At 39.0% G+C, this 24,828-nt stretch overlaps 1 protein-coding gene and 2 long non-coding RNA genes across 5 annotated transcripts in view; 1 reads left to right on the top strand and 2 right to left on the bottom strand.

Annotated features, from left to right (window-relative positions):
* Positions 1 to 14,023, bottom strand: part of LOC146545407 (uncharacterized) — a 34,517-nt gene extending 20,494 nt beyond the window's left edge. The window contains exons 1-2 of the long non-coding RNA XR_014885807.1: positions 13,962 to 14,023; positions 263 to 299 (exon numbers count right to left, since the gene is read on the bottom strand). This is a non-coding gene — a long non-coding RNA (uncharacterized LOC146545407). The remainder of the gene's footprint in view (positions 1 to 262; positions 300 to 13,961) is intronic.
* Positions 14,024 to 16,065: 2,042 nt separating this feature from the next.
* On the bottom strand, positions 16,066 to 24,608 carry LOC146545408 (uncharacterized). The gene is made up of 3 exons (XR_014885814.1): positions 24,477 to 24,608; positions 19,827 to 19,883; positions 16,066 to 17,671 (listed from the first exon to the last, which is right to left on the bottom strand). It is a non-coding gene; the product is annotated as an uncharacterized LOC146545408 (long non-coding RNA).
* Positions 24,526 to 24,828, top strand: part of FAR2 (fatty acyl-CoA reductase 2) — a 143,938-nt gene continuing 143,635 nt past the window's right edge. The window contains exon 1 of one of the 3 annotated variants that reach the window (XM_085233781.1): positions 24,526 to 24,652. The gene's annotated coding sequence lies outside the window, so the exon portion shown is untranslated. The remainder of the gene's footprint in view (positions 24,653 to 24,828) is intronic. The other 2 variants (XM_085233808.1, XM_085233822.1) reach the window with 2 other exon arrangements.

A 24,828-nucleotide genomic window follows, 5' to 3' on the forward strand; every position in this document is an offset into this window, starting at 1 on the left:
GCATTACTGAGCTCCCTTATTTTATGGACAAATTGAAGAGTGGAGCTGGCTGTTGCACTTCTGGTTCTCTTTCCTGCTTTGTTCAGCTGCTTCCAAGTGATCAATGTGTTTAGTTCTATACAATGGGGATACCGGGGGAATAAGGTAAATAGCATCTACTTTGCTCAGGGCGGAAATATTGCTCAGAACAAGGAAATGAAATAGTTAAATTCAATTTGTAAGATTCCATTAAGCACTTCTTAAAGAGCATAATCCATCTTACCTTCTGAAGAGTTCAAGCCAGGAAAAATCAGGAAATACTGTAAATCAGAAGAAGGATGATATGAGAGGAAAGACAGGGAGAAAAATCTTCAGTGGGATCTCATATAAAACCTGCTCATAATAGCCACTAAGAGTGGTTCAAAATAAAACTGTTTATTCCCAGACTTATTTGAGCAAGCTGTCACTATTTCTTAAGGGAAGAGAGCAAAAAATAAAGGCCCTTGTACACAAATCCAATGCACATGTGCATTTATATCTGGAAAGTTTAAAAGTGAGAACCCTTCTGTGGTAGTTGTCTAGAAGTATATTTTTCATCAGGACGAAAGTCACCAGAAATATATTGAAGTACAAGTAAACTGCAATGTAGTTTAAAAGGAAACCGGTATCTGTGCATGGTGGCTGTAAGTGTTCATGTGTTTACAGCAACTAAGTGCCAGAGGGCAAACTTCCTGCATATTACTTGTGTTGGTCACATTGCAAGACATAACCTAACAAATTTTGAAAACTCAGCTAACTCAGCTGAGAAACTTCAACTCAAACATTGAAACCACGTATATACGTCTGATATGCTGACTGCAAGCACAGGGCTGATGTTCCTGTCTGTTCTCAGTACACTTGGTGCATCAAGCCAGCAGAGGAAAGCTGTATGCTGTATGTGAAGTTACTCTCGTGCAGAAGTCTGGCCCAAAGCTGATGCATGACTTAAAGACTTGTCTGAGGTTTCTAAAAGAGCTAGATGGCCAGACTAATATTGAAGCCATCCCATATTTCTAGTGATGAATTTGCAGATCAGGTTGAGAGGCTTATAAGGGAGCAAACTGGAAAAGTGTCACCAGCAGTTATTATGCTGTCTGCAGTGTCCCTCCCTTTGGGTGTATTGGCACTGCACAGGATTATAGATACAGCCAGAGCAAAATCCTCTTTGGAATCCTTGGACTACCACCCACTCACCCACTCACCCAGTTCACTCGACTCTGATTTACTGCTAAGATAACTATCCAAGGAACAGTGCAAAAGGATCAGACAGAGAGCTACTATGTGCTTCCTTCTGTGTAAAATTCACAGTGGCTGTGGGTTTGTCATGGCTCCCACTGTGCTTCTGGTGTCTACATTGGGAGTACGAAGATCTGGAAAAATATCCCTCAAGAAAAATTATTTTCTTTATGAGTGGAGGGAGGGCAGGACTGGCCCTTTTGAGAGGCATACAAGTGTAAATCCATATAAAATGATCTAAGAGTATGCAGTGGTACGCATAAACAGCTGCAATGGTTGTGCTCTATTAAAAGCAGTGTGTTTAAAATGAAACAGCTAGTTTTCTAGTTACTGATATTTCACAGGAAAACTTCGAACACATTTCTGTTAGGTGAGAAAATACATACATTCTGGAATATTTACAAAATTAAATTTACAAAATTCTTAAATTTAATGGAAAAAAAGTTGTAAAGACTTTTGAAAAGAAATAACACATATTGCCACAAAGAGCAACTGTAAACAATGGTTAACCAGCACCTGCTTTTATGCAGATTCCAGATCATGTTCTAAACCTCACTTGGTTAAGCAAGAAATTAAACAAACTTCAATATGCTTATTCAAGGTAGCAGCACACCCAAAGGACCAAACCTCTGTGTAGTTATTGCATAACAGGCTCTGTCCAGGAATTTTAACATGAAGGATCTTTTGAGCTTTTAGCTCAAAACAGGAATAAGTATGACGATGCTTTCAGTGACCAATGATCTTCATAGATTGAAGTTATATTGTAGTACAGCTGGGATTAGAAGCACGTGGTGTTCACTGTATATTATTATGCAACACATGCTTTTTTGTTTGTGTGTGTGTGTTAAATTTAATTCTATACAGTACACTCATTTTACAAGAGAGGCTGGCACTCTGTTTTCTCATGCGTCTTCTTGTTAGTGAAGTTCAAGATGACATCTCGTAGCTTTTTTTTTAAAGGAGATGCTATTATTTAGCATTAGCTACATTGTTAAAAGAAGCTTTTTAGAGATAAAAGGCAATATTTTATGAGTACTTCACAAAGATAGAAAGCCTGTGGGCACTTGTTCTAAATCCAAGAATCCTTAGAAAATTAGCTCTCTCCAAAATGCTGAAAGAATTGGAATTCATGCTGTTTTCCTTCCTTAAGTCAAAGTCATAGATGTAGAGAAGTCCCCAGAACGTATATAATTTCAGATTTTCAGAATTTTGCATTCTAGAATGAGAAGACAAAACCCTAATTCTTTTTGAAACAGAAATTGTTGAATATTTTCTATGGCGTGCCTAAGCATCCCTGCTGGGGTTAACAGGCTTTTTGACTTCTTCATTCACTTTGGCCAGTCAGATGGCTAGCAAGGTAAAGTGCCTAAACACAATAAGTAAATCAGCTAGTTTTCATTAATTTAGTATATTTCCATTCAAGTCCCTGTTATCCAGTGCTACACTAACATCTGGTGATCTGGTAATCTGGTGTGGACTAATGAATCAACTAAGGAGGACATTGCAAACCCTTCAAATGTCTAATTCTAGCCATGCGCAAAATGTATTGCCTGGTGGGAATAGAATGCTTAAAGTAAGAATTTAAAATTTTGACAGACAGAAGGTCAAATGATCCAAAATTGTAGTATTGTATTTAACATCAGAATCATAGAATCATAGAATCATAGAATCATAGAATGGCTTGGGTTGGAAGGGACCTCAAGGATCATCAAGCTCCAACCCCCCTGCTGCATGCAGGGCCACCAAACTCCATGTAAGACTTTCTTTTATTGCAGAACAATATCTTCCTATTGCGATAAACTGGAATTTTTTCCATATCTTTTGTGGTTTGATTAGACACAATGATCTGATTAGCAAGTTGCAGTAGTTACAAACTCAAGGCTGTCTTGCATGAATTGACTCTACTTTATTTCCTTACTCATATTCTGGCCACCTTACTCCATCATAAAAATGGATAGAAACCATATTTTTGGTGTTCACAAATAAATGATAACTAAGTAGAACAGTTTCTCTGCTGTATTAAAAAATATAAATTATAATTCAGCCATAAAGAAACAAAACATAAAACATCTCAATTGAACAGTTGAGTGCCTGAACACTTTAGGGCTAACCAAAAGTTAAAGTACCAAGGGCATTATTCAAATACCCCTTGAACACTGACAGGCATGGGACATCAGTCACCTTTCTAGGAAGCCTATTCTAGTGTTTGACCACGCTCATGATTAAGATGTTTTTCCTAATACCCAATCTGACCTTCACCTAGTGCAGCTCCGCCATTTCCCTCCTGCCATTCATTTGTAGGTGCAGAGCCCAACACATCCCTACGCTTCTCTTCCCCAGGGAGCTGTAGTGAGCAGTGAAGTTGCCTCTCAGCCTCTTCTCCAGACTGGACAGCCCTGGTGTACTCAGCCTCTCCTCACAGAACATGCCTTCCAAACCTGTTACCAGATTTGATGCCTCCTCTGGGTGCTTTCAAGGACCTCAACAGCCTTTTTGTTTTGTTTTGGAAACCAGAACTGCACACAATATTCAAGATGAGGCTGCACCAACACTAAGTATAGTAGAAGCATCACTTTTAACCAGCTGCCTAGGCTGAGTTTAATTCACCCAAAAATATACTTTGCTACTTGGCTGCCAGGGCGCTCTACTGGCTCATGCTGAGTCTGCTGTCACAAGCACCCCCAGGTCCCTTTCTGTTGAGCTGCTCACCAGCCACTCATCTCCCATTCTGTGCCTGTGTATGGAATTGCTCTATCCCAGGTGCCACACACAGCATTTATGCTTGTGTAACATCAGGCCACTGATGATTTTCTCTTGCTCCAGTGTACCCAGATCCTTCTGCAAGGCCTCTCATACCTCTAGTGTGTCAGTGGCACCTAGTTTAATATCACCAGTGAACTTGCAGAGGATGAACTATGCTCCTGCGTGCAGATCATTGAGAAAAATGTTGAACAGGACTGGCCCTAGAATTTGAGCCCTGGAGATTACTGTTAGTGACAAGACAACAACCAGTACTCATTCACTACAGCTCTTTTATCTCTACCACAAAGCCACTTCATCACGCAGAATAGGATGAACTTGTTTATCCCAGTTGGACAGTGTATCCAGAAGAACACTGCAAAGAACAGTATCAAAGGCCTTAGCAAAATCCACAGTTATTATGTCCATCACTTTCCCTCCATCTACCAACAGGTGACTTTATCACAGAAAGAGATGAAATTACTACGGCAGAACATTCCCTCTGTGAATCCATTCTGTGTCTGATTTTTTTTTTCTTAAAATGCCTTTCAGTAGCACCCAGGACAATCTTCTCCAAAACTTTCCCAGTGGCTGAGGTTAGAATAATAGGTCTATAGTTTCTTGGGTTCTCTCTCACACCGTTATCAGGCATTGGGATAATACTGGCTGGCTTCCAGTCAGCAAAGATCTTCCCAGACTCCCAACATTCCTGGTAAATTGTTAAGAGGTGTCCAGCTTTTAACATCTGCTGATTTCTACAGCACTGTGGGTTGAATCTCCTGAGGCTCCGTGGGCTTAAGAATGCTGAGCTGATACAACTGATCCTTCAGAATTCTGGTGATCACAGATGGGAAGCAAGTGCACCCTCAGTCATGGTCTGCAAACACTGAGGACTAGGCAATCCAAAAGCTCTTGCTACCATTTATAATGGAAGAAAAAAATGTTTTAAATGTTTCTACCTTTTCTCCTTCTTATTTGATAGGCACCATGCACTCCAAATATTAGTTCCAATATATTTGATCTTTAATTTGATCTTTTCTTGCTGTTGATGTACTTGAAAATGACTTTTCTGTTGTCTGACAGCACAGTGGCCATTGTCCACTCAAGCTGGGATTTTCTTGCTTTCTCCATGCAGTTGTGAACTGCAGCTCTTTACACTCCCTGTGAACCTGACCTTACTGCAGAGGTCACACGTTTTCTGCCCTAGTTCTAGGATGAGTTTCCTGTTCAGCCAGGCTATTCTTCTTCATCTCTTGCTTGACTTGCTGGACAACGGGATTGTCTGTTCTTGGGCTCCTAGGTGGTTCTTGAAAAGCAGCCAGCTCTCATGGAGACCTAGATTCTCTAGAGCTGATTCCCAGCAGTTACTGCTAACTTTCTCCCTGAGTAGCTTAAAATTTGCTTCTTTAAGTTCTGGGTGGCAAATCTGTTGATCTTTTTGTCTTTACATCAAAACTTCTGAACTCAACAATTTTATGATCACTGTGGACAAGACATCCACCTTCTGTCACCTCTCTTGCAAGACATTCCCTGCTCTTGAAAACCAGATTAGAAGAGCACCTTTCCTGGGTGGCTTACTGTGACAGGAAGGTTTGGAAAACACTTTAGTCTCTCTGGGTGAATTAATTAGTACTTTGATAAAGTAAATTGTGAAAATAAGTGAAGGTAAGATTTTATCTGCTGCTGTGGATAAACACATGCATATATGCATATGTAAGTAATACATTATAAGAGGTTTTAGAAATGGCAGAAATTAAGATTTTTCTTCCTATATACTTCTTCCTTTTATGTATATTTCAGTTTACCTTCTCTCATGTCTTCCCTCAATCTTATGCAAACTTATTTTGAAGAGAAATTCAGGCATGAGAAGATCACATGGAATAAGCCTAGGGATCACTGATGCTTCACTGTCAGAGACTTTAGAGAAACTTAACTAAAGCTTAAATGCCCAATGTTGAGGTGTGAATCTGACCCATAATGAACTAATATGGTAAATCTTGTTATTTGGACAGGCAAATAACTGGCAAGTTAACAGTCACCTACTGTGCAAGTGGAGGACAATTTTTCCCAAGCAGAATCACAAAACTTCTTATTCTGAATTCACACATGTTAATAACGTAATTACACGTCTTGTTTGTTGCCACTGCCTAATTACAAAATATAATTTTCCTTTCCTAACAGAAAAGAGGAAGAACAAACATTTAAAAAAATATATATCTTGATTATGCAGAATGATATTCACAAAATTAGGGCTAGTGATGCTGTTATGCAAAGACAATTTCCCATCATAAAAAAAAAAAATGCAGCACGCTAAACTTGAAGGTTGAGATCTGTTATAACATTAGGAAAATAAAATATTTTGAGGTGACTGAAGATTTTGAAGAGTTCTGACATAAGACTGACCAGGACTACTCCTGATTTCTCTGTCCAGGCAAAATTCTTTCTGAAAAGGATTTTTACCTTGTATGCTACTCTTAAAAGTCTTCTGAAACTGTATTTTTGTTCCAAGATCTATGCTTTCAAAACAAATGAAATAATAATCAACAGATGAAAATGCCATGGCCAAGTTTTAAAAAATGTAAAATGTTTTCCTTTCTATACAATATATTTTAGTGACCAACATCTAACCATTTCTGTCCTCGGTTTATACACCATCAACCCTTTTTCACCTTTCTTGGGTAAATGTAAAAAATTAAGACTTATCTCTGAAATTGATTAGGAAATAATTGCTACATTTGTAGAACTGTGATCAGACAAAGATTGTTTATGATTTCTTCAACTGCAGAAGGAAAACAGAAAAAGATATTTGGCTACCAAGAGAAGAAGCTCTGTTGTTAGTGTCAGCATCTTTAATAATATTTACTGAGAAATGTACATACTGGCAAAGAAAAAAGTAAAATGTTTTCTTTTCTGCATGTTTGTCCTAGCATGAAAGTCCCTCTTTAGTTACTCGCTACAGTTAGCTTTCTGCCAAAAATAAGAAGGAGGGCAGGAGAGTGGGCACACAGGATAAAGTTATTTTAAGAAATAAGTAAAAGGTTTTAAGACTATTTTCCCATTGTTGTTTTGCAATTATTTTTCTTCTTAAGAAACTCCCAGACGTGAATGGCTTCTAGCCACTTTATGAGTCAAACATTGAATGTGCATTTATCAGGGAGGGATCTTGCCCCAGCCATAATCTTGATCTGTTTTCTCCACTGTTTGTTCCTGGAGGCTTTTGAAAGCTGAATGGATTTTCTCCTACAGCCTGTACTAAGTGACCAAGGCTGAGCAGATGCTGAAAAGCCCCCAAGTGCTGCCAGAATCACAAGATCATGGAGCTCTTTGGATCTTTTTGAGCTTCAGAAACTGCCTGTTCCTTTAATGTGGTTTTGACAGGCTGCATATTGCTTTTTTTTTTTTTTTGCTTTTTTTTCTTTCTGTACAACCTGTACTTTAAGTAGTAAGGTATTTGTGGGTGTCTGGCTAAGGGATCTCAAAATCCCAGCCAGAATGTAAATAAAATACAGCTCTTCAACAAAATTCAATAAATATTGGCCAATATAAACCTGTGAACATCAGACTGTGCCATGCAACATTAAACTTCGTGCACTGCTGAAATCCCTCACCTCAAGCCTTTTTCAAAAGCATTAGAAAAAAGTAGTCTTGTGTATACAAATAGAAATGGTGTTAGGATGATATGTAGAAGCCAGTTAGTGTGCCTGCTCCACATTAGAGGGAACATCTTCTGAATCTGGCTATGTATTTAGAACATCCAGTCTCTGGATGTTCTAACAATTCCATTGTTAGCAGTATTTTCTTTGGAAAATAAACTGCTTTGGCTCAAGTTGGAACTTCTGCCACATTCAACTTAGTGTTCACTTCCTGATAAATGGCAGCAGAAAATTTAGACCAGCTAACATAAACATTAGCATCTGTGTCCACAGAGAGAAAAATACGTATAATGCACATATATATATATAATATTATATGTATATATATGTACACATCACTCAAGGAATTGTGTAGGCCATTTAAACACAGGAGACTACTGTGTTTTATTTATACAGCACTGACAGATGGTATGTCTGAAATCCCCAGCCAGAGTGTAGGGTAGGGCTGCTCAAATGGCAGTTGCCTAAGTTCAGACCACAAATAAATTTTTCTCAGATCTTATGAAGCCTTATAAATAAGATATAACACTAATACCTGTGGAAGAACTCATGCTTCTCATGTTGTATTCTTTTATGTTTTTTCCAAGAAACACGTGGGGTTCACAAGTAGGTTCTCAGCTGGGGAGGAGGTATGCAGAGGCCAGCAGAGAAGGAGGTATGACAGTTTATCTTACTGAGATAACTTCAAAAGCAGCCACTGGATCTTCATAAGATTACCCATCAGATTGTGCTAGGATCTGAGTTGCTTTGATTCTCAAAAAGAATTGTGGCTGTACCTATACTCTAAAAATGTTGGTGTAATAGCTATTAGGGAGCATTTCCAGTACACAGGAAAGTGGTAAATTATAGAGATTAAAAAAACAAATTATATATATGGATCTCCTTAGCAGCTGCTTCTTCATAATATCCACAATTTGTAACATTACTGCCTCACAGTGCAAACCATCATGGCACTCATACTCTCTGTTGTATTTCATTCCTAGGTGATTATTCCTGATACAGTTCTTCAGAGCAAATGCATGCAGGATCAGCTCAACTGGCAGAGCCCTGGATGTTGACTGACCAGGTAGCTTTTGCTAAATGTGTGTCCCAGTATTTGAATATTCCAGCACTCACTGCTCTCCATGTAGTCTTTAACAACCCCTTGTATTGTTCATTTTCCTCAGAGGCTGATGCATGACAGAGGATGTGACATAACCACTCAGTGCCATACTCTTTGGCCCAGGTATTTAGGATGTTATTTTTGAAATGGGTTCCACTGTCAGACTCAAATCCTTCTGGAGTATAATGTCACCATAAGACTTGCTTTTCAAGACCCAGAATAGTATTTAGGGTGGCAGCATGAGGCTCAGTGTACATTTCCAGCCATCTGGCAGTTACTTTCACCACTGCAAGCACATGACTTTTGGCATGGTGTTGTTGTTTAACCCACCAGGTGACTCAGCACCACACAGTCATTCGGCCACTCTCCCCACTTCCCAGTGGAATGGGGGAGAGAATTTAAAAAATAAAAAATAAAAAATAGAACTTGTGGGTTGAGATAAAACTGTTTACTAAGACAGAGAAAAATGATAGTACTTACGACACATATATGTATATATATGTATATAACAAGTGATGCACAAACGATTGCTCACCACTCCCCTACCAAGGCCTAGCTAGCCCCCCAAGTAGCAGAGAGTGAGACAAAATTTCACCCTCTTCAAAACTCCTTCCACTTGATGTCATATGTCTCTTTTGACAGTTTAAGTCAGCTATCCTAACTCTGTTCCCTCCCCAGCTCCTTGGACCCTTTGCTGCAAATGGCCTTGGCAACTATAAGCATCTGTGTGTTATCAACATTATTTTTCTCCTAGAACCAAAACATACCATCCTACCATACACTCTTAAGAAAACAATTCAATCCCAGAAAATAAGACACAAGGCAGGTTTTTGGGAGCATGATATAACCATCAACCAGGCCTCCCCATATTTATATTTCAGCCATTGTCCTCCATATCAAAGAGGCTTTATTTGCTTGGCTTTCTTAATTGCTGTGCATGTTTTTCACATTCATGGGTAACTTGTGTAATGGAGTCCAGGATCAAGTCCACACCTCGATCTCACACTGTCATGGTTTTATGATTTCTGTTATCGGTATTCCACGTCTTACAACATGTAGTGCACTAAAGTCTCAAAAGAGATGTAGTAGAGCTCCCAGAAAACTTTGCTGTTCCGTTTCTATTTTCTAGTCAGTGGGAAAGATAAAACTGACCAGAAGTCACAAGCCTATCTCTTTTTGATCCCTGGCAGAGGGGAGTAAGAGTAAGAACCTTGCTTTTCAGAAACTCTCTCTAATTTATTTATTACCTTAATTCCCAATTAACTTGTATTTTTCTGCTTTTATTATTAGTAAATTAATTTTCCTCTTCAGATCATTGTCGTTGTTTGTTTTGTTTTGCTTTTTTTCCCTTTTTGTTCCCTTTCTCCTCACCCTCCCTCCCCCTTTTGGGGACAGTGGGCCTGTGGGCTTGCTATTCCCCTGTCATGGACACAGATAGATCTAGAGATAACCATGACACAAACCCATCTATATGTTGCATCTCTTCCTCATGATATACTATGGGTGCATCAAGCCAGAAATAATTCATCCTTATGTTGCCAGTCCAGATCTACCTGAGTCACTTCAATGCTAGGAGCATGATCCATCTGCTGGTTGTTTTGACTGGATAGGTTTCTACATGATGTACTTTTACAACCGTGTTATCTATCCAAGAAGCAATCTTTCCACAGTGCAGCAGCACAGATGGATTTTCCTCTGCACTGCCAGTTGTTCTGCTTCCATTGCTGTAACCACCCACAGAGCATTTGCCTCCATCCATCACAGAGCTAGAGTACTGCCCACTTCTTTTATTTAGCAATATCTAGAGCCAGATGGATGGCCTTAACTTCTGTAAATTGGCTCTATTCATCCCCTCCATCAGCAGTTTCTGCAGCTTGTCATATAAGGCTCTATAGAGCAGCCTTCCACCTCCAACATTCTCCTACAATACAACAGAATCCATCACTTAATAAAACATACTGTTTCTCATTCTCTATTATACAGCGAGGCCTCTTCAGCACAAATCACTTCCTCTGGTGATATTCCAGAATCTTTGCCTACAGGCCAGTTCATAATCACTTCCAAAACTCCTGGATGACTGACATTCTCTACTTGAGCCTGTTATGTGGTCAGCGTGACCCACCTACTTGGTTTAGCAACAGTTGCATGATGTATGGAGTGGACCTTCCCTTTGAACATCCAGCCCAGCACAGGCAGTTTTGATGCCAAGAAGCGCTGTGCTTCAGTATCAACCATCTCCAAAGCAGCTCAGAATCTCCTCATATGTTCTCAATATCACTTTTTCAGTTGGAGTGGGCTTTGGATTCTTTGTATCACTGACTCGAAAACGCTAGGGGTCAACCTTGAGTCTCCCATGGTGCTCTCTGCTGGAGGCTCCGGGTAGAGCCATTCACCTTAGCTACAGTGTAGAGCACATTTTTTCATCTTGTCCTGCCTGGACTGGCCCGAGGGCTGCTACATTAATTACCTTCTGATTAATTTGTTCAAAGGCTTGTTGTTGCCCAGGATCCTATGTGAAATCATTCTTCTGGGTCACTTGATAGAGAAGGTTTGTGATCAGGCTGTAATCTTGAATATGCGTTCTCCAAAAATCCAAAACACCTAAGAAAGATCATGTTTCCTTTTGTCAGATGATGGGAACGCTGTAATTATTTCATTGATCACACCCATAGGGAACTGATGATATCCATCTTACCATTTTATTCCAAAGAACTGGATCTCCTGTTGTAAGTCACTTGACCATACTTTGCTTTATGGCAAATGTTTTTTTAAGAAGGATTTGAATTCTTTTTTTTTCCTTTCTCAAAAACTTCATTTGCTGTGTTGCCTCACATAATGATGTTGCCAATGTATTGTAGATGTTCAGGAGCTTCCCCCTATACTAGTGCAGTCTGAATGAGACCATGGCAATTGATAGGGCAGTGTTTCAACTCCTAGAGTAGTCAATTCCAGCTGTACTGGACATCCCTCGAAGTAAAAGCAAACTGTGGACTGCATTCTGCCATTAAAGGAATTGAGTAAAACACATTGGCAACATCAGTTATCACTTGGCTGCCTTTGACTCCAGGTTGTACTGAAATTCTATCATGTCTGAGTGCTGACTCAGTTGATGGCATGACTTCATTCAGGCCATGATAGTCCACTGTTAGCCTCTGAACTCCATTGACCATATGGGACTACTGAATGTTGAGTGAGTCTTACAGAATACTTGTTGATTCCCCAGATGATTGGAATTAGGGAGTCCTGTTTGGTGCAGTATTGCTGGCAGTGCACTGTTGTAGTGGCAATTGGTACCTGCTGTTCTTCTACTCATAGAAATCTCACAACAGAAAAGTTTTCTGAGAGACCAGGCAAGGTAGTCGGCTACTTAACGTCCAAGGCAACTATACTGAAAGATACCAAAAGCTCACCTTGGTGAAGCTGTGCTGGTTGTCTCCTTAACTTGCATATGTCTCAACATAGCTTTCAGGACGATTTGTTCCATGCTCTTCCCAGGCACAGAGGTGAGGGTCACTGGCCTATAGTTCCCCAGGTCTTCTTCCTCCTTTTCTTAAAGATGGGAGTTACATTTCCCTTCTTCCAGTCACCAAGAGCTTCATCAGACAGACATGACTTTTCAAATACGAATGGAAGGTGGCTTGGCAAACACATCAGACAGTTTCTTCAGAACCCTGGCATGCATGTTATTCGGCCTTGTGGATTTGTACATATTCAGCCTCGTGAAGTGGTCTTGGACTTGATCTGCTCTTACAGCAGGAGGAGTTTTTCTCCCCCAGCCCCACCTAGGAGATCAGGGGCACAAGAGGCATGGGAAACATGACTACCAATGAAGTGTGAGGCAAAGAACTCTCTGAGTACCTCAGCATTCTCCATGTCTGTTCAAACCAGTTCTCCCTCCTCATTTGTCAGAGGGGGTACACGCTTTCTTGCTTTTCTCTTCTAATCAATACATGTAAAGAATCCTTTTTTGTTATTTTTCACATTCCTTGCCAAGTTCACTTCCATGTGCACCTTGGCTTTCCTGACCCCAACTCTAGACGTCTGAACAGTATCCCTGTTTTATTCTCAGGCCATCCACCTCTACTTCTACTGCTTATACTTTTCCTTCTTACCCCTCAGTTTGACCAGCAGGCCCTTGCTCAGCCATGCCAGTCTACTACGTCCTTTGCTTGATTTGTTATGCTGAGGGATGAAGAACTCTTGTGCTCTCAGAAAGGTGTCCTGCCAGCTCTGTTCCATTCTTATGTCCCTAAGTACAGTTTTTCGAGGAATCTCATCTAATAATGCCTTAAAAAGATGAAATTTCATTCCCCTGATCATAAGCCTGATATTTGGCAGACCACTAGTTTTATTAATTGCATGAATAAGTTGGTTTTGTACTTTATTTGGATTATTAGCCAGGGTACCCAACACTTTCTGTGGTATTCTCAAGGAATATCTGGTATTCCATATCACAGTCTAGATAGAAGTAGGGAATAATGAATAGCATGACCCTCATATACAGAGAATGGAGCGTTTTATATGTTCAGGAAATACAGTGCATGTCTGCAGCTTCCTGCAAAGTATCACTAGGTGTCGCCTCACAGTAATTTTATTCCTGTAACATATATAGAATTGTATTCTGGGATGGGAAAAATCCATCCTTTTAAATAAATACCCCAGAATGGATATTTAGATTAACTTCTTCAGGGCTTCTGAAGCTCAGTTTCATTTATGAAACACGGAAAATCTTGGGGTGTTATCAACTCACATTTTAATGAAATATTAATATGATTTCCAGATCACATTGGCTTTGGTAAAGATCAAAATAATATGAGCGCATAATCAAACAAGCATTAAAGCTGAAAACTGTCCACATGCTTCTGTTGCATGGAAACTGTATTTACAGATCAGTGAGTTGGGAAATAACCAATTCCACATTTGGGCATCTATTAGAAAAATATTATTACAGTTCAAGTATTTTAATGTCTATGGTCTTAGTTCTAGATCTGTATCCATGATGAGGACAGCAGGCCCACTGGCCCACTGGCTCAGAAAACGGAGGAAAGAGAATGAAAGGGAAAAAAAAAAAAAAAAACAGCAGATATTATCTGAGGAGGAAAACAAGCTTAGTTTACTAATTATAATAGTGAAAAAAAATCAACAAGTTAATTGAGATTGAAGCTAATAAATCAAATAAATGAGAGAGAGTTTCTGAAAACTGAGGTTCTTACTCTGATTGTCCAGGGAGCAAAGAGAGCCAGTCTCATGATTTCCAGTCAGTTTGATCTTTCCCAGTGGAAAAAGGAAATGGAACAGCAGGGTTTTCTGGGAGCTGTAATACATTTCTTCTCTTCAGAGATAGGTAAACAGAACTTGTCGACAATCCACAGAACTGCAGCATTAACTCTTTAACTCCCAGTGCACTACATGATGTTATGAAGTATTGATTGAGGATAGAAAGGCCCTACAGAGGGATTTAGACAGTCTGGATCACTGGGCTGAGGCCAATGGGCACAACAAGACCAAGTGCTGGGTTCTGCACTTTGGATACAACAACCCTAGGCAATGCTACAGGTTTGGGGAGTTTGGGAAGACTGCAAAGGAAAAAGACCCAGAGGTTGTGATGAGGTGGTCAGCCTTTGTTCCCAAGTAACTAGCTATAGGACTAAAGGGAATGGCCTCAAGTTGCACCAGGGGAGATTCAGCTTGGACATTAAGAAAAACTTCTCTGAAAGAGTGATTATCCTTCTTCCACAGGGAAGTGGTGGAGTCACCATCCCTGGAGGTGTTCAAGAAATGTTTAGATATTCTGCTGAGGATCATGGTTTAGTGGGCAACACTGGTGATAGGTGGATGGTTCGACTGGATGATCTTTTAGGTCTTTTACAAACTTGGTGATTCTATGATTCTATGATGTGAAATATCAATAACAAAAGTCATAAAACCACGACAGCTAAAAAGCAGAATTAAAACCTGTGTGACAAAGAGCCTGTTTCTGCATAGCAGCAATCATGATATGTGAAGTGAGTTGACAGTATGTGATGTAAGGCACTTCAGATGTGCACAGCAGCATTATTTGCTTAGTCATAAATTGACCTAAAAATGTATTTCATTAATTCCTTGCAGTGCTCAGATATCTCACTGCAGGTAATTCAGTATAATTATGCAATGCTGACACTGGTGAAAAACAGCAGCAAATTTCAAATGCATCACAGTACATTCATCTGATCCTTTGAGAAGTCTGATTTTCTTGAAATCATTGGACAGTTAAATGAATTTCTATGATTTTCCTTACTCATAAATATTCAATTAAGTCCATTGGACAGGTGAAAAGATTTGTAAATATCTTACTTTAATTGTCAAATTAATTTTTTAAGTTTCTTCTCTGAGTCTCTAATCTTCACCTATGAGCATGGGCTAATAAATTACTGGCAAAAAAATAGGGAAATACAAAATGAGGAATCCTTGTGCAATGAAAAAGAAAGTAAGTAACATCACCTAAGTTCCTTAATTCCATTCCATGCCCAAGAAAAGGAAAAAGATCTCAGTACATATAGTTCTCTGAGTGATGTTTTAAAGCTTGTGTGTTTTTTTTTTTTCATATGTGGCAATAAATCTTTTGTTTGGAATTTGACTCATTACTTTTCAAACATTTCTTACTTCATTCATTGGAATTGTGGGGTTTGTCTAAAAGATAACTCAAAAACAAACAGATTTTCCACCGCCTTTCAGTTTGCTGCATTCACTTGGAATGTACTGGGTGGGGCACTGTGATGGTTGCACAAACTTTGAGGATTAGCAGATACACTCTTGTTTAGTACTGATACGATATGGTAATAAAGGTAGTCTAAAAACAGATTAGATTTCTTTATGCAGTGTTTGCACACTGGCCATGTTGCAACCCTGAGCCTTACTGCAGCAGCAATATATGCACCTTTTCCAAATCCAGAGTAACAAGAAAAGATCAGAAAGTAAACTGACTTGCTAAGTTGGTTGGTTAGCTACTTACACAGCTTAGGGGTGCCAACTGACAGGAAATAACAAGAGCATGTGGGTTAATCTGGACTATAGTCTGTAATCAATCTTTCACTAATAGCAGAATTGCATGTTGTAAACCATCAAGAAAATAGGCATTCACTGAACTTTTGGTTGCTAATCAAGAATTATATAAAAGAAATTTCAAGCCTGTTCCTTGTGTTGAAAAAGTTGGGCAGCTATAAATAGGAATCTTTGGCAAGTTAAAATTACCAAAGACATAATTTTCTGCCATTATCACAGGAATAAACTTACTAGTTACAAGATTATATTATTTTTATTTATTTGTTCATTCTCGTAGGCTTCCACCCATAGCTAGATTCTTCAGGACAGCAAAATTATCTCTCTGCAGACTGTTTCATAGATGTGCTCTTGGAGAAGGTGATCCTTCTAGATATATTCCAGAATCTTCATCTCAATAAGCAATACATTATCAAAATGCAAGTGCAAGGTAAATGTGGTATTATATATTACCTAAAATCAGTTCTTATCAGGAGTTTCCTTTCAATATTGCAGTGGTAACAGGGCAACTTCAACCTCAAAGAAATGTCATAGGTTGAGTTGCAAATTTTTAAGGACACAGGTTCCTGGAAGAAAATAACGTCCAATTGATGTTCAAGGTTTTTCCTTTAGAAGGAATTGCTCAGTGTTTCAAAGTATTTGCAGTCCTCTTTATAGGAAACTGGTGGTATTTGGACTCCATGTTGTTCTCATGCTGTTCATTCTCATCCTTCTTAACATTAAAAAAAAACGAAACACATATATAATATTTGTGTTTTATATACCTTCACAAAAATTCAGATTGATTATTTCTTAAGACAGTAAGCATACGGAAAGTATCCACAAAGCATTAAGGGGCATATAACTGTGTATAATTTTGTTTGACAAATCAAGACAGGATTGCATGCACAGGCTTTAAGAAAGTATGAGCCAAGTCATCTAGAAATAGATTTACGAATATAGATGAAATTGTTATGGATGTAGATTGGTCTAGTAAAAATTACTGGGGAGTTGCTGGATTTTTTAAATATTCATAGAATCACTGAATCATGAAAGTTGGAAAAAAACACTAACACCATCTAGTCAATCATAGACCCATTATCACCTTATCCACTAAACACTGTCAGCTTCAGTGTATCTTCGAACCTCGTGAGGCTGAGAACTGAACAATCCATGTTTTGAAAAAAAATATATTTTTTCAAATTTTGAAATTTATTTTTGGACCAACTCCGGTATTTACCAAATGTCAAATTGCTACCATCTTTCTGATTGTTATGACTCACCATACTTTCAAGTTGTTTCGTAGTTAATATGGAATTTGATTTTATTATTCCAGTTTCTGGAATAGTAAAAAAGAAAAGTTAAAAAAAAAGGCTTATGAAACCACTTTGCCATTTTCCCTCTCGGATCAAGTTTGCTTAAGTGTAGCAGAGACTGAAAAATTCTGAAATTCCTGTAAGTTTTCAAAAAAATAGGAAAAGGTGAAAATCCCAAATAATGACCTCTACTCAGTCCCATTATCTGTCTGAAGCGATGTCAGCCAGCTGGCTGCTCAGCACACACAAAACTCTTAAACAGCTAAATCTGTTTCCAAACAAGTGTGTGATCTGAGAATGTCACACTGACAAAGAGATAAATATTTATTTGATACCTTTCAGAGAGCTTTGGTTTGTTTGACTGATGTGAGAATTAACTAGCTAGAAAGCAAATTCACCTGTAACAGTAACTTCATGATGTCTTCTTTTCAACTTCCCACATCTATCTTTTCTCTGGTCATCTAACAACTTCTTAAGATTCATGATCAGCTGTGGTTCATCAGAATCTTCTCTCTTCAGTTCAGTTAAACACTAATTTTTCAAGCACAATTATGCGTGCTTCTTTCATCAACTGCCACTGTTAGGTTATTCTTGGGAACAAAATGCATTAAAGTGAGATTATTACTGAGATGTATCAGGAAAGTAAGAAAAAGAGAAAATTGATGGTCCAACATAGTTATTTCCAAAATACATAACACAAGATGGGGCAATTTAACAGTGAAATAATATTTCAACAAAACCAAACCAAAACAAAACAAAGTAATTTGAACACTAAGATCTATTATGTTCAAGCATGATTATTTAAATGTTTGTTAGAAAAAGGTTTTCTGCAGCTGTCTGGGAAAGCTAACCTGTCCATGATGAATGGTGTGCACATGAGGAACTGCACAGCACAGGCACTGCATGTACATTATGTTCAGATTTCCTGGATGTTGCAGTATAAGATGGTTTTACTTCAGTAATTATCACTGTGAACAGTAGCACCAGTTCCTGTAATTTGTATTTGTGTACTGCCAGTCATCTTGCTGGTTGCATTGATTACTTCTTTTTGTATTATGCTCAGTAGTAAAAAGGAGAAGACAAGGTTGTATCAATTAGCCTCAGGTAAGTTTTGGCCTTAAATGGAAATGATGTTCTTCCAGTACCCCTGCCACAGACAGAGAAGCTTCTGTTGGGAGCTCTGATTGGAACTCTCCCAAACTCTGGATCTTTCTCCATGTTCTCTATTATGCAAGAGACTTTGAGGAAAATTATTTTGACATCAGAGAGAAAGGTTGCATTAAAACATAAATTGCTGGAAGCGTGAAGTAAAGACCGGCACACAGCATTCTCTTAAACAACATATCCAAAATGACTGTCACTGAGTATGCATGACAGTATTAAATTTGTCCTTTTAATTAAAAGGAAGTCCACAAAATTAAGCATAAAATGTCTTCTGGAAAATTATTTCTAACCAATCTTATAAATCATTCATCTAAATTCCAGAATATTAATTATTATGATAAGCATTGCTTTCTCAAGCAAATACAAAATGAGAAATATTATCACTTTTTTTTTTTTTTTTTCCATTGGCTTGGAGAAGAGTAAAGGTTGCTATGCACTGACTGTGAAGTTTTTGTTCTGTGGGTCTCTCTCATGCCCAGGGAGTTGTGCCATGAGCATCATGAGAAGCAGAATGATATGAGCTGTGTATATTCAATAAATAGCAAAGGTTTTACAGTATGACCTAAATCCTGTCTGAATTGTCTCTCATGGTACTTGAGATGTTCCTTGGCTATCTTCTGACTGTGACCAGAAGAGCCTTTGCTAACAGCATACCCCATGAAAGTTGTTGGGAAAATTTCTGCTCCAATAGGTTTGCTCAATCATCCTTATCCCAAAAAGAGACAGAGGAGAGTCTTCAGCTTTCTATAATCAAACAAAGGGAGAGTCCACTGGAACATACCCCTGCGGTGTCTCTCAAAGTAATGGGGGACACAGCCCCTCTTTTATCCCTGTATCCCAGCACTAGTGAGACCTTCCCCCTTTCCCCATTGGCTGAGGTATTTGGGGTTCACAATCTCCTTGGTTTGCCTATCACACATTCATCCCTCCAAGCAGGTACCTCCCTTAATTTCCTTTGTTTATGCATACTTTGTAACCTGGATTCTGAATTTGTTGTTCTGCCCAAATACAACTATCTTTGTATCCTGTAAAGTCTTTGTCACTCTTTGTTCTGTCCAGTAGACAAGCTAGCATCTCTTATATACCTGCAAGATAAGTTTGTTTAACCAGTTCTTCTTCTCAGATTTTATTTTGAAAGGACATCTTATCCTTTCTTGTTTAATCTCAAGAGTAAAAAGTTGTTTGGACTGCTGGACATAATGTAAACCCAGAATTTTTCCTTATACTAATTAGCAGACAGTGAAACTCTCACTGAGATAGCTGTTAAATTTGCCAGCGTGCATTGTTTTAAGCTGAATGGTCTGTCCAGGTATGAATAGGGTATGCTTAGGGAAATGACAACATAATCTAATCTAAGACATCATCTACCTGTAATCATGACCTTAAGTGGGGATTTTCCCAGATAAAGCAGACAGGTTTTTTGTCTGAGTCAAAAGTCACCTTGGTTATTCTTGTGTCTGTGCTAAGCCAGGGCTGCAAACCACTGCAACTTAAGCTGCAGTTTGGAGAAATCTTCATCTGAACTGAGGATCTACCTTCATAACCTTGAAGAAATGAACTTGGAAGAGAGAAGTAGTTTACCTTTCTTTCTCTGATGTTCTCATTGTGGGTAAGGTCTCTTCCATGTAGGTACCCCTTCTAGTAAGGTAAGAAAAAAGAATTCAGATGCAGCAAATAGTATTCATGTAGATATTAATGAGTAGAAAGGCAAATGTTACTACATTTTGGTGTGAAGGACATCAAATCTTTCTACTAAGGGGTGAAGAACCTTATTTTTGCCGGTTTTCTGGGCTCCATGTTTAGGTGTAGAACACTTTATTCAACCTGAGAAGGACTCAAACTTTCCAGAACAATCCAATTATATTTCCCTAAGCTGTCAGTAAAATAAAAGCATTTTTCGCTGTTGAAATAAGATAGGAAAATTGCAGGTTCAAGAGAGAAGATGTTTAAGAAGGCTAAGCACAAGAAAGAAAAAAGAATGGAAATATTTTCAGCAGCCAGACAACCTAAGTAATTCTATTTGAAAAATAAACTATAATACCAAAATGGCTATTGTACATTTTCTTGGTGTACTTTGATATCTCATTGTAATGATTTATGATAAATCGTGAAAATTAACAATCCAGATTTTTTTTTTTTTCAGTTTATATATCTTCTGGGATCTTGCATTATTCAGTGGCTTCAGACTAAGCCACTTTATATTTAAAACAAACAAAATCAAACAAAACATCCATTTTTGCTTATTATTCCCAAAGATGTTGAAAACAGTCTTGTGAATAGTAACTCCGTGATCAGAATAATAGCTAACCTCAAAATAAGCAATAATTTTTTTCGAGAATGGGTCGCAAATATTCTACCAAGTCATTTAAGACTCAGGATACATAAACTGGTTTTGGATGTTCAAACAAGTTCATCATACAAAGTTACTGCCATTGATTCTTAACAGTAGTGAAGTTCTTTAATGCTTCATCTATTAAAAGGCATCAGAGTATATGATGAGTCATACAGTGGCTTTAAAACTGATTAGAGGAAGATACACCACAAGTGCAACTAAGCCACTTGCTTGACTGTGAAGTAATTTAATTTCTTAAAAAATTGTATTCAAACCCTTTTCATATAAATGAGCAGATTAACCACTTCAATTGCATTGAGACAAACCTCTGTCCTTGCTAAATGATAATCCCTTAACTAATGGACTGAAAGACCCAAGGTTTGTTGTCAGGTATTAAAGTTATCAGAGAATCACAGAATTGCAGGGATTGGAAGGGATCTCTAGAGGTCATCAAGTCCAAACCCCCCCTGCCAAAGCAGGTGCCCTACAGCAGGCTACACAGGTAGGCGTCCAGACAGGTCTTGAATATCTCCAGAGAAGGAGACTCCACTCCCTGACCAGCCTGTTCCAGTGCTCCATCATCCTTACCATGAAGAAGTTCATTTGCATATTGGTGCAGAACTTACTATGCTCCAGTTTATGGCCATTTCCCCTTGTTCTCTCCCAGCATACCGCTGAAAAGAGGTTGTCCATGTCCCTTTGTCTCCCAACTTAAGATATTTATAAACATTAATCAGATTCCCTCTCAGTCTTTTCTTCTCAAGGCTAAAGAGATCCAGGTTGGTCAGCCTTTCCTCAGAGGGGAGATGCTCCAGGTCCTTTATAATCTTTGTGGCCCTATGCTGGGCCCTTTCAAGGAGATCCCTGTCTTTTTTTGTACCAGGGAGCCCAGAACTGGATACAGTACTCCAGGTGAGGCCTGACCAAGGTGGAGTAGAGGGGGAGGATCATTTCCCTTGATGTGCTGGCCACAGTCCTTTTAATGCACCCCAGGATTCCATTGGCCTTCTTGGCCACTGGAGCACACTGCTGACTCATAACCAACCTGTAGACAACCAGGAACTTACAGGAAATAACACCAGGTTATGCCCAAACCTGTACTGACATGCTTTATTCCTTTCCAGGTGCAAGACTGTACACTTGCTTGTACACTTGCTTCCGTTAAACCTCATCTGTTTTCTTACTGCCCAGTTCTTGATTCCTTTTTTTATTTTTTTTCTTTGTACCCATAAGCCTTTGTTGACATTTGTCTCCAACTTTTTAATGATATAAAGATGTGTAAATGAAGCTTAAGGAAAAAGTAGTTTCTTGAGTTTGGCTTTTTTTCAAGGAAAGAATTTGTACTTCTAAATCTGCAAGATAGGTACACTTTTTCAACCTGTAGGCTATTCAAAACAAAAGTTTTCACTACTAAATCCTACACCTGAACTCAACATACAAAGTGAGGGTAAAAAAAAAACCAAAAAATCATTGCCACAGGATGTTCATGCTTCAGGTTACAGTAAGGCAGCATTGTGTCTGGTTCAGATTTGTAATTGTAATACTAAGAATATTGACTGACCTTGTAAGAATTAAAGTGCCCTAATTAAACTTCTTCTCTAATTTTTATGAAGGATTTGTAACATTCCTTAGTTCATCATCCATAAAGGTAAGGTTTCATACTGAGGCCAGTTGTCCCAGCAATACTCAGTTATGTGTTTCAGATGGTCAACATCTCTATCCCCTGCTCCTGCCCCCCAGCCATTTTTTGGAGTCAGGGTACACTGCCAAAGGAAGCGAGGGATGTGGTCTTCTTACACTTCTGGTACTAGCTTTGTGGATCTTTGTCAGACAACTATCCTTAAGCAGTTTTGTGTCATAGTTTAATGACTGATGTAAAAATTCATCTTTCCTACCCATGTGCCTTCCTTATGCAGCTTAAGATAGAAGTTCAGGTTTGTGCAATCTTTCACAAGCTTTGTTTCAAATTTAGGCTTGGGAGAACTGTACTTCATTCACAAGCAAGACTTTGTATTATCAGTAGTTCAAGAGCAATGGATTTGAGAGGGTTAACTAAGAAAGAATAGTGGGCACTAACCTCCCATTTGTACTTTAGGGCAGAGTACCCTGGAAAGTTCATAGTTTTTATTGCTTTTAACATTTGTGATGTACAACTTCAACCAGCTAAAAAGCATGTTTTCAGCCAGGCCTTTAGTCTTCCTCTACCAGTGACAGCAAGCTGTTTTGCAACCTTCCATTTTTTGATTCAAAGGGCAGTAGCTCAGGTTGGCAATGCATAATGATTCTTGATTGTTTCTTCATCTTGTTAATCACATTATCCCCTCAGCTTTACATGGAAGCTATCATGAACTGCATCTGACATGCCACCGGCTCAATGTTGCAACTGGTTTCAGTTGGTAAATCTTCATCAAGCCTGCTCACTTTTTCCAAACTTCACAAAGGAATTTCAATAGATTTGTAATTTGAAGGTAATTTGTCTTCCTCTTGGAAGAATTTTTGCAAGAATTGATGCTAATCAAGCTCTCTGTTCAGTATGCTGGAAGATAACTTGAGCAATATTTCTAATTCTGTGCTTCCTGGAAGCTTTGTTTCTGGTTATTTTTCAAACTGCAAGATCACTGTTACTGGAAAAAGCTACTCTTGATCCCCATTTTGTGTTAAACTGGAAGTTTAAGTATGGATTTTTCAGTTAGAGGTTTCTGCGGCCCACTGAGGTAGGTACTTATATTAAATGAGATGTAGGCATCCAAAACCCTGTTTACCCGTAATTATTTGAAATGTCATCAGTCACTTTCAGCAACTGTGACTTTCTTGGGTAAGAACTACTTTCAGTAGTTTCTTTCCTTGTAAGTTTCCTCTCACTATATTTCCAGTGAATGAATTTAAAACATCTTTGCTTGAACTTGTGGATTCTTTGTAAGGAAATTTTTAAATGAAAGCTAGAATTTCAACTGTCCTGTTAAATGTTCTAACCCACCATGAGACTGCTGCTTTCACAAATAGCCAGTTGGTATCTTCCATCTATGTAGGTAATGCAGTCAGTGTGCCCTACAACCTGTATCTTTGCATGAGATGAATAAACTGAACTATCTGACACCACACAAATAACTTTACTCTAGCTCTGTAAATAGTAAAGAGCTGTTGACATACATCTTGGGTAACCAGAACTTTTTATGATTCAGGTTGACCTGAAGAGCCTTGTACAGCTCAACATTACAGTAAGAGTAGCAAAATGCACATTGCATAGATAAAAGGCAGAACGAAGTAAAAATCCTTTAGACTCCAGCTAGTCTTAAAGCTAAACTGGTAACACCCAGGCATGCAAACACATGTTCAGGAAGCTTTCTGACAAATGGCAGGCACCTGAAGCCTTTAAACATCTCAAGGATGGCATTAGAGACAAAAGAACTGCAGCTGTGAGTGCAGCATGTAATCCCTCTCCCTCTGGAGGTCTGCTTAGTGCTGGTACTGATTCAGTCAGTAGTGGTCACCTTACCTAATGTTTCTGGGGCTTTTTTTTTTTTTTTTCAGTGCTAATAAATTGATGATGGTAAATAGACAAATGCACCCTTGTTAAATGAATTAATGCTTGTACGCACTGTGAGATGATCCATATAAAAGCATCACTTCTTACTTATTCACAAATTGGGTTGAAAAGGTCTTTCTGATATTTATCTTTAGTAGCTGAAATGAGAAAGCTAGCATTTGTGGCTGAGTAGGTTGGTTGTACATCTCTTCATTTTTTCTTCTTAATATCTGCAACGCAAGTTGAATGACAAACGCACCATGACATTCTTCCTCATCATTTTAAAGGCAGAGCCGAGTAGATGGGCTTTAAGCAGATGAGGGAACACCATTCTTTGTACTTCAGAGGCCGGTCTAAGAACAGTCGGACTTACCCCTTCCCCGTGATTTTCTCTAGCCTTTAGGACCCCATCCCAGCACCGCGCCACTGCCGGGTGGGAGGAGGACAAGAGCAGAAGACAGGAAGGGGCTCGGGGAGGCGCTGAGGAGCTGCCGCTCGCCTCGTGCGCCACGGGCAGCTCGGAGCTGGCAGCGGAGCCCCGCCATCCCGGTAAGGAGAAGAGCTGCAGGGAGAGCCTTTCGTTGTACTGTCTTCTGATGCCTGGTGGCATTGCAGGCGGGTTGCGGGCGCGGAGAGGAGGCGACGCCGTGAGCTGTGGAGGCTAGAGACGGGGTGGCCTGAACGTGGGGCCTGGGATGTCTCGTCGCCCACCCCCGATAGATTCC

Source organism: Meleagris gallopavo, chromosome 1, assembly GCF_905368555.1.
Source record: "Meleagris gallopavo chromosome 1, MGAL_WU_HG_1.1, whole genome shotgun sequence".
In the NCBI taxonomy this organism is placed as follows: Eukaryota; Metazoa; Chordata; class Aves; order Galliformes; family Phasianidae; genus Meleagris; species Meleagris gallopavo.